At 31.3% G+C, this 9993-nt stretch overlaps 1 non-coding gene across 1 annotated transcript; it reads left to right on the forward strand.

Annotated features, from left to right (window-relative positions):
* Positions 1-244: 244 nt before the first annotated feature.
* On the forward strand, positions 245-318 carry Trnan-guu (transfer RNA asparagine (anticodon GUU)). Its single transcript has one exon. It is a non-coding gene; the product is annotated as a tRNA-Asn (tRNA).
* The last annotated feature ends 9675 nt before the right edge of the window (positions 319-9993 follow it).

Consider the following 9993-nt stretch of genomic DNA (forward strand, 5'->3'; position numbering starts at 1 on the left):
ACAAAAGGTTAAAATTAAGGTTAAAATTACCATTTTTCCCAAAACATATTTTTTGATGGTATTAAACTACATAAATATGATATGACATTATAACAATAAAGATTTATAAAACTAAATCAATTAGTGAAATCTTAGAATTTTTTAACGTAAGATGTTTTAGAATACATAATGTTTTCAAGTGACAAAAACGTCAAGTATGTCTTGTGTGAGAGTTTTGTAAAGTAATTAATTTCACAATTCACAAGCCTCCGTGGCGCAATCGGCTAGCGCGTTCGGCTGTTAACCGAAAGGTTGGTGGTTCGAATCCACCCGGGGGCGTAAATTTTAAAAACCTTTAAACGAAATGATTCTTTTTTGGAAAATTGTTTTCTATATTGATATTAGTTATGTTTAACCATTGCGTATGCGCTCTATTTACTTCCACAACATCTACTTAACAGTAAATTCTTGAAACATAACTTATACTATATCATAAAATGTTTATCGTTATGTGATCTAGAACTGTTATCCTTTGCATGAAATGCGTAATTAAGTCATCTATCACTGTAATGTTATGTATAACCAGATCATAATTGAACAAACATTTCAGTTTTACTTATGTTAACAGGAATACCATAAATAGACATTATACTCTGCAGGAACTTAGCTATGTTCAACACACCACCCTTCTATTAAATTCACAACATATACATATAAACTGACGTATATGTAAAATATTTGTATAACAATAACATTGTATAAAGTAATCTAATACACAGACCAACATTAAAAAATTGCTCCTAGAAATTACCACTATTAATTAAACATTAACTGAGTTTCCAATCTTTTCTCCTATTTTACTAGTTTTAATTTTAATGCTACCCGTATGTACCGCGAGCAGCAATAATGGTCAGAAACTGTCAGAGGTAAGCAACAGACGATTAATTATTTTCAAATACCGTGCACTTCACTTCAAGTAAATATGTTTTTCCTCTTCTTTGGTTCTCGATTAAGCTTGAATGAGCGGGTTTGAGCTGGAAGACCCGCAATAAATAAAACAGAACCGGGTAGTCTGTTAGGAAGAGTTAATGTATTCCGTGGTTGGCGACGGGCTAAGCCGAAGCACCACTGGAAATGTAAATTTCTCCCCTTAATCCTGATAGTTGGGGAATACTTTGACCGTTACGGGTTCTCCATCCCTTATAAAAGTATTTTCCCTAAGATTTGAAAATACATTTCGAAACATACAACCGTTCCCAAACATAATACTTTGTCTCTCAGGAGATCTTCTCAACAATTGAAAGGTTGAATCATATTAAATACAGTTTCTTCAGATATTACAGCCTGTTTTACAATACGACAGTAGTATATTTTACAACTTATTTTTACATGGAAGGTATAAAATAAATCGCCCCCGGGTGGATTTGAACCACCAACCTTTCGGTTAACAGCCGAACGCGCTAGCCGATTGCGCCACGGAGGCTCTGAAAATAACAGATAAATATATAATTATGTATCAAAAACTTTTCAGCCATATTATTGAACTAAATTATTAAATTAAATACAACTACCAAGTGTTCATGATGCTGTTTACAAAATTCCAACGGAATAATTTACCTGGATGCTCAAAATCAGTTATTGATGGTGTGAACTAGTGAATAAAACATTTGATAACTATATTTTGGAAGACATTTAAAAAGAATAGGTTAGAGTATTTATACAAACTAAACGATTTAAAAACAAGATTGTTCTTTTTTTTATCTGGAGTAAGGCCTACTATTGACATTTTTTATGGTTTTCGAACTAGCTTAATCTTACTATGGGTTGAAGGAGCTATCTAACTAAGTTAGCTAACTATGCGTAGCTCTAAAACTATTACACCAAATTGTTTAGGGCTTTTAAAAATATTTGTTAGTGACCATTTTATTCAAAAATACAAACAAGAAAAAAGGTCACCAACTGATGTATAAGGTCAACACAGCACAAGGTACAAGGTAATTACATCATCTATACGTTAATATATTAATTAATGTAGCTTTTTGCTTATGGATTATAGCAATCTCCATGATTATAAATTTTGCTAATAATCATGATTCATGTAGTATAAGACCTAAGAACTCATTTAGCAAGATTATACTTATATCTAGAGGTCTATGAGAATGTTTTTCCTTCATGAACCTGGCTATATACAAATTCTATATAAAAATGGAAATGTTTTTCTAATATACTGTACCAGACCTTGCAGTGTTTGTTTGAAGGTGTAAAGGTGTTTACACCTTTATACAAAATGATCTACTAATATTATGACTTATTGAAAACCTCTAATTATTAAACTAGCTTGTAAAATCCATCTTGTTTGAACTCAGTGGGACTTTGTCTTAATTATTTAATAGGAATAGGCCATTTGCAATTTTGTTTCCTAAATAACTCAAAAACCCGTTGATTTTACAAAAACTTAATTTTATGACCGCTATTTTGTTTTATGAATTTGGAAAATTGCATAATTCTTTTGTAACTTTGTTAAGTTGTCCTAAATGATTCAGCATAGTTTCAATTTAGTATAACTGGGGGAGCGAGCTGGTCTAGTGGTTAGAGCGCAGGACTTCAGACCCTGAGGTCCCGGGCTCAAATCCCGCCAAATCACCAATGGATTTTATATAAGTGATAATGCTGCAACCCTTAGGTGTAGCCTGAAGTAATGGGGAAACAATCTCAGGCACGGGCTTAGCGTCTTACGAAAAAATCTTGTTTCAACAGAGATTGTAGTCAACCTACAAGGCCCAACTTACCTCGTCCAATCAAGAATGAGGATTTGGGAAATTTGCATCTCGGTTGAAAACCTCTACTTCATCAACAAGGAAAATTCGGTAGGCGAACATCTAATTTTATTTTGTTTTTTCTTTGTGCATTTACACAATGGCAGTAACATTTACATGTTTCTTGGTATTTGTTTTGCATATTTTTAAATGAAACCCTTAAATGTTCCAATTGAAAATAAGATTTAGTAATAAAGTGTTTCCTTCTGTTTCAACCTAACACAGATGTGTCATTTATACAGTCTAAAATCGGCAAAACGTTCATACAAACTATTATTGTTGAACCCTGATCTTTTAGCGAATTTCCCATATAGGGAATAAGCTATTACCGTAGTACTCATGGTAAGACCTGGACCCGGGACCAATTTTTTTTTCGTTTTGAGGTCCCTAGAGGCCAAAAACACCATCCGTTCAAATTCATATATATGTATATATATATTTATATATATATATATGAAAAATAGAAAAATAGGGCTACTATATATATGTGTGTGTGTCCGTTAGCGCGATAACTCGAGCAAAAATGATCCGATTTTGATGAAATTTGGTACAAACGTGTAAACCTACGTTTATTCGAACGAGTTCGCGAACCAGCATGATCGGACCATGGGAACAGGGGTTTATGGGGGCTTTTATGGGGTAAAAATGAGTTTTTCCTATTTTTGACCCAAAAAACATAAAATTTTGAAATTTCTTTCCAAACTATTTTGTAGAGCTTAAAAAAACAAATAATTTAGTATATTGAAGCGTTATAATGCGCCTAATAGTTACGGAGAAAATTCCAAAAAATTGTTAATTTACAATTTCCCATGTTGTTCTTATGGAGAATAAGTAAACCGATGTAGTGTGCTTGTTTATTAACATATTTTGCCCAAATTTGGAAAATGTTTTTATTTCTTACTAACTATTAACATTTTACATAAAAAAAACACTTTTACCCTCCCTGTTGCAGTAAACCTAAAAGTATGTGTTAAACTGATTCTATTTAAATAGGGAATAAATGTGATATTTTTAAGGAGACATTTTAGTCTAAATCCAATCAGGCAAATGGATATTCGTTTAGTCTGCAGGTTTGCTGCGGCGGGGGTATTTAGGTTATTTAGTATTTAGTAGGTTTATGACGAATAAAATATCAACGACATTCAAATAAAGGGTATAATTCAATGTTGGTATAGCATTTAGGGATGCTACCTACTATGAACTAAACAAAGGAATTTGTGGACAATATATTTTGGTTTTCCCACATTATGCATATTATTTGTAATTTTACAATGACATCATCGTAGATTACAATCATTGTTGTAAGAATAAACTTACTTATTACACGGATTGCAGTTTATTAGCATCGCCTTAAACTACTGCCTAATACGTAACAAAAATCAATGATTTCTTAAAGGGTATTAAACAAACTGTAGTTCAAAATTAGGAAACTCAAGTCACAGAACTAAGGAAACAAATCTTGTACTTAGGAACAATAAAGATAGTATAAAGGTGGGTGGAGCCTGAATTTCTCTAAGGTATCAGTCCACTATGCAGGCTAATGTTGCTGTTTTTTAGATTAGTTGATGGTTATAGCAACGTGTTTTCTATTTCTGCTCATCGTATTAAATAGAAAAGAATCCTCAAGTATTAAGATACGTTTAGATTATCATTGAAAAGTTTTAGAAACCTAAAACAGTTTATTAAGGCCTAGGAGTGAACCATTTAGATCTGACTGAGTGATAGATAAATATTAAATAAAGAATTTATATCAAATAATTTTAAAAAAAAGTTTGTCTAGATTAAGAACTTAAAAACTGCAGATACCGCCCAAATATATTGTCATTGGAGCTAATAGCTTAGATTCTATTAACACAAATGGTACTAGAATGTGTAGTGTAAGTAAATAGGAATATTTCCGTAATAATTACGGAATACCATAAATTATTTATGGCCACTATGATTTTCAGGTTGAAATATTATAATTATCTACAAATTTATTTTCAGATTTACAGTTTTTAGGTTTATTTAGGATATGTGTGGTTATGTTAAACCCAAGAAATAACTTAAAACTTCGATTGAGTATTGTTACACACAAATAATATATTTATAGGGAATTAACGGCTCAGGTCCAAAGATTACTTTAATAGTTTTTAAGCTCTTCTAGTTTTAATTTTCTTTGTTGTTAATCCCATTGACTCTTATAATACAAATTACAAAGTCTTAAAAAGCCAAATATTGCTTTATATCAACATTAAACACTCTTTATGATAATTTGTATTTATGATGATTTGTGTAAGGGTTTTAGGCTACAAATAAATATCAAAATAAACATCTAATTTGCTGTCAAATTTAAAAACTCTAAATGAATCATTGACTGTAATGTTAATAGAATAGCAAAGATCACTTTTCCTCAGTTGAATACTCAACAATGTTAACTTATCTTTTGATAACCTGTCTAATTGTAGTGACACAGGGTCGTTGGAGTTATCAAATAAGTTATCTGTTTTTTTTTTTAAGTTCTTATTCTACTATGTGTAAATTGTTAATTATGATTGTTTATCAGCAGCAACGGAATATACAGTATAGGGTGTCTAGCTTCGACTAGGACAAACTTTACCAGATTTTTCGGGAGGTTAAATCAAGAAAAAAATGCAATACAACATGTGTCCTATCTCAAACCGTTTAGCGTCTGTCTGTCTGTGTGTTCTTTTTACAAAACCATTCATAACTCCTTATCTGATTAAGTTATAGCGTTGAAATTTAGCAATTATGTTTTTCGTTTTGCCCAATAATACCTTTGTGTAAAGTACAAATAAAAAATGTATAACCGTTTCAAAATGACGACTATTTTTTGTTTATAGTTTTTAAGATATTGAGCTTTGAAAACAAAAAATACCCGCCATTTTGAAACGGTTATAAATTTGTTAATCATTTTTTACACAAGGATATGGGAAAACTATAAACATATTTGCTGAATTTCCACGCTATAGCTCAAACCGTAAAATAGGTGTTTTTGTAAAAAGTAAATGTACAGACAGACAGACGCTATTTGAGACTGGACACAAGTTGTATTGCTTTGCTTATTTTGACCTCCCGAATAATCTGGTAAAGTTTGTCCTAGTCAAAGCTGGATACCGATTATTCAATGTGTACGTTCACGAAAGCGTAGGCCTACGTTATTTTCACGCGGTTTACATATTCTAACGTTCTATCATTATAACAATCTTGATCAAGTTGTTGGTGTAAAAGCTATGTCAGGTGATATTTTTCTCTTTGTATAATCACTTCCATAAAAAGGTTGTCATAGATTATTTTATGATTGGTGGATTTAATCTTTACTAAACAAGAAAATTATCTAAGTTTACCATCAGTCTGGGAAGCTAATGGCTTTCCTGTGAACACCAGCCAAGTAATGGCTCAGCTGACAGCTGAATACTCAAATATTGACGCTTACCTCTCAAGCAAGCTCTTGTACTACTGTTCGGTTCCCGTTGATTGGTTTACAACCTTTTTGTAAATATCACGGTATAAAATAGCTATTTACCTTACGAGTGTAGTAAGAGCGTTTTTACATCACGCAGGTAAATGTTGTGACAATGTTGTGAACAATGTTGTGTGTGTGATAATTTACCTAAGTGATGTAAACACGCTCTTGAGTAACGTGTAACGTACAAGATTTTACCTGGCCCGACAATATACAGGAGGTTACGAACAATATTTTTCATTACCCATTTCACTCATCTTTTAACAGTAACATTCATTTACAAACAAAAGCTGGGTTAGGAAAATTCTTCAAAGCATAACAATAAAATTCAAGCGCACAGCTGATTTCTAGCGTTGAACGTCATTGGCTCCACAGAGGTATATTTTTTTTAAGTTAAGCACTCAATGTTATTTTACCTAACCCGCCAAACTTCCCTATCCCAAGCGTGATGTATATAACTTCGTTACTTCTCGAGTGATGTTAAGTTGAAAAAAACTCACTCGGTGATGTAATGAAACCATAGATGAAACATACTCCCTTAGTAGATTTCTCATCCTTATGGAACAGCTGAAGAAAATTTTATTGTTAGTTCATGTACGGTTTATGTAGAGGTCGTGTTTTGTTTACAATTTGTTTCCCGTTATTACAGCCATTTAAAACCTCGTTTAACCAAATAATACGATCTAATCATAAAAAATAACTTGTACCCTAGCTATATAACCAAACAGTAAAGCACAATTCAAGAAATTAACCCTAAAATAATGGAAACAATGTTTCATAGACACTAGCGCCTTTGTGTCACGTACATGAACTAGACACGAAAAACGTGCTTCAAAATTTACAATGGGATGAGAAGTCTACTTGTGTTGGTTAGTCTATGATGAAACCCATTTAAATAGCATTGAGTGATTAACTTAAAAAATATACCTCTATGGAGCCAATGACGTTCAACGCTAGAAATCAGCTGTGCGCTTGAATTTTATTGTTATGCTTTGAAGAATTTTCCTAACCTAGCTTTTGTTTGTAAATGAATGTTACTGTTAGAAGATGAGTGAAATGGGTAATGAAAAATATTGTTCGTAACCTCCTGTATATTGTCGGGTCAGGTAAAATCTTGTACGTTACACGTTACGCAAGAGCGTGTTTACATCACTTCGGTAAATTATGCAACTCGCTTCTGCTCGTTGCACAACATTCACCTGCGTGATGTAAAAACGCTCTTACTACACTTGTAAGGTAAATAGCTATAAATGGGTTTCATTACCTCACCGAGTGAGTTTTTTTCAACTTTACATCACTCGAGAAGTAAATAAGCTTTATACATCACGCTTGGGATAGGGAAGTTTAACATGGCGGGTTAGGTAAATAAACGAAAAATAATACTTGTGTTCTTGTGTCTATGTATTGATAGAGTGATTGTATTAGTACATTCCTATCCATTTCCAAACTATACAACAAATTTATTTGGCCGGTACTTCCGGTAGCCAACAGTATATAAGGAACCCCATTGATATTCTTATCATTCGCCTGTATTTATTTATTTTACTACAAACGGTCCATACAAACCAAATGTATTTATTTTATTTTTTTTACATTCAATAATTAATTTTCAATATGACTAAAATTAAGGGTCAAGCCAAACGTGCAATGGGACTTTGCCTTAATTAATTAACAGAAATAGGCCATTTACAATTTTGTTTTAAAAAACTGTTGATTTTACAAACACTTTATTTTATGACCGCTATTTTGTTTTATGAATATGGAAAATTCCATAATTTTTTTGTAGCTTTGTTAGGTTGTCCTAAACGATTCAGCGTAGTTTCAATTTCGTATGCTTATTTTTTTTTAAGTAATAAGTAAAAAAGAAAAATTGCGTCTATGTGAGTAACTAAGGACTTCCGGACAATTTAAATGTGATATTTAGATATGTTTCTCACCCAGGAACAATTCCCTTAAATGTTGTTAAAGATTTCCGGAACACCCTGTATAGTTAACAAGAATAGTTTGTAGTCTATAATTTTTTGGTCTGATGATGATAGGCGTGTCCAATCAAAATCAATTACCACTTACCATGCTTTATATGTATTAACCATCTTGTGAGTAAACAGTATAGGTGTAAATATATCATTACAAGTGTTATTTGACGTATTTTTTGTACTTCCAACAAATTTAGTAGCACACTAATCACTAATCTGTCATTTATGTTTGAAAAACTTTAATGTGAGATATACAAAATGATTTTTTATAGTTGAGAAGCAATAAAAAAAATACGGTATTTCATAAATAAATGCTCATAAATATTAGTTTTATGACATTAAAGGTAATCAAAGTAAATATTACTGAGGTAAAATTAGTGTAAAAATAGGTTACAGTTATTATAATATTATACGTTGTTACATATTTCGAAAGGAATAAAAAATAGAGGCCATTTTTAATTATTTGAATTAACATTTCTTTAATTAACACAATTTTCTTACATAAACAAAATAAGAGAAAACCTTGTGGGACACTTAAACATTTTCCCATCTTTACTATGTAGAAAACTACACCATTTTACATTAAAAAGGAATATATATGTCAAATTATACAAACATTTTACAAGAATAGAAGAAACAAGGTTAATAAATTTGATCACCAGCCACAGTATTATTTAATTTTCTTAACAATGAATTTATTTATTTTCATTTTCTGGAGCATGCTAGGTTTGAGTAAAACAAATCAGTTAATGCTTTACTTGGTTAAAGATTTTGGTAAATTACCTTGTTATTGTTTTGGTAAGAACATTTACTCAATCATTCAATCATTCAATTTCATTTTGAAATCATTCATGACTTTCATGTAATGGCTTGTAACAGGAATTCCACTAAAATATATTCTATTTCGCCTTGTTTTACAATTCTAACTGAAGTTTTACACCTACCTACCTACCTACCTATCATTGTTAGCCTAAAAATTGTATATAGTCACTAGAATTTAAGCTGAATTAGATACCATAGCATTGTGTTATTTTTAAGGACTTTTCCTCCATCTACGTTAAAGTATTATCAGGTTGATTACAAATTGTATTTTTGATAAACCATTTATTCGATCAAATGCTTTATCTCAGGTTTAAAGTAAGCATTTCAAATAAATGAATATCGATTAAAATTTATCTAAAATTTAAACATTGTAAAGACACACAACACAAAAATACATAAAGACCTTTTCCATTATACTGTAATTGGTAAATTTAAAACTGATTTTTAACAATATTACGTGCATAAACTAACATTTATTCATTTTTAAATCGTAATTAAAGAAACAGTAGGTATATTCTTTCGAAGTAATGTGTAAATTATTGAAAGTATACAAAGTAAATTGGAAATATTGAATTAAAAGTATGTTGTTGATTGTCATGTTTTCCCAATCATACTAAACATCTACTACAAGATCTTTGTGTTGATCGAGTAGAAGTAGAGGTATCCAGCGGAGATGCAAATTTCCCAAATCCTCTTTCTTGATTGGACGAGGTAAGTTTGGCCTTTCCACCTCGACTTCTCTAGAGGAATTACTTGGCCAAACTAATAGGATTGCATGATATTTGAGTATTCAAACTGTTGTGCCAATGTTATAATTGGATTCTCACTCTGATCATGTAGAATTTCTATGTTGTAGTCTATCCATTATGTGTATCATTAATTTAATTAAGATCTTTTGAAATTGCCTAAGTGCCTTTAAAAGTTTAATTTCATA

Source organism: Macrosteles quadrilineatus, unplaced genomic scaffold (genome assembly GCF_028750875.1).
Source record: "Macrosteles quadrilineatus isolate MER2022 unplaced genomic scaffold, UCM_ALF_1.0 Scaffold_3__2_contigs__length_128488019, whole genome shotgun sequence".
Lineage (NCBI taxonomy): Eukaryota > Metazoa > Arthropoda > Insecta > Hemiptera > Cicadellidae > Macrosteles > Macrosteles quadrilineatus.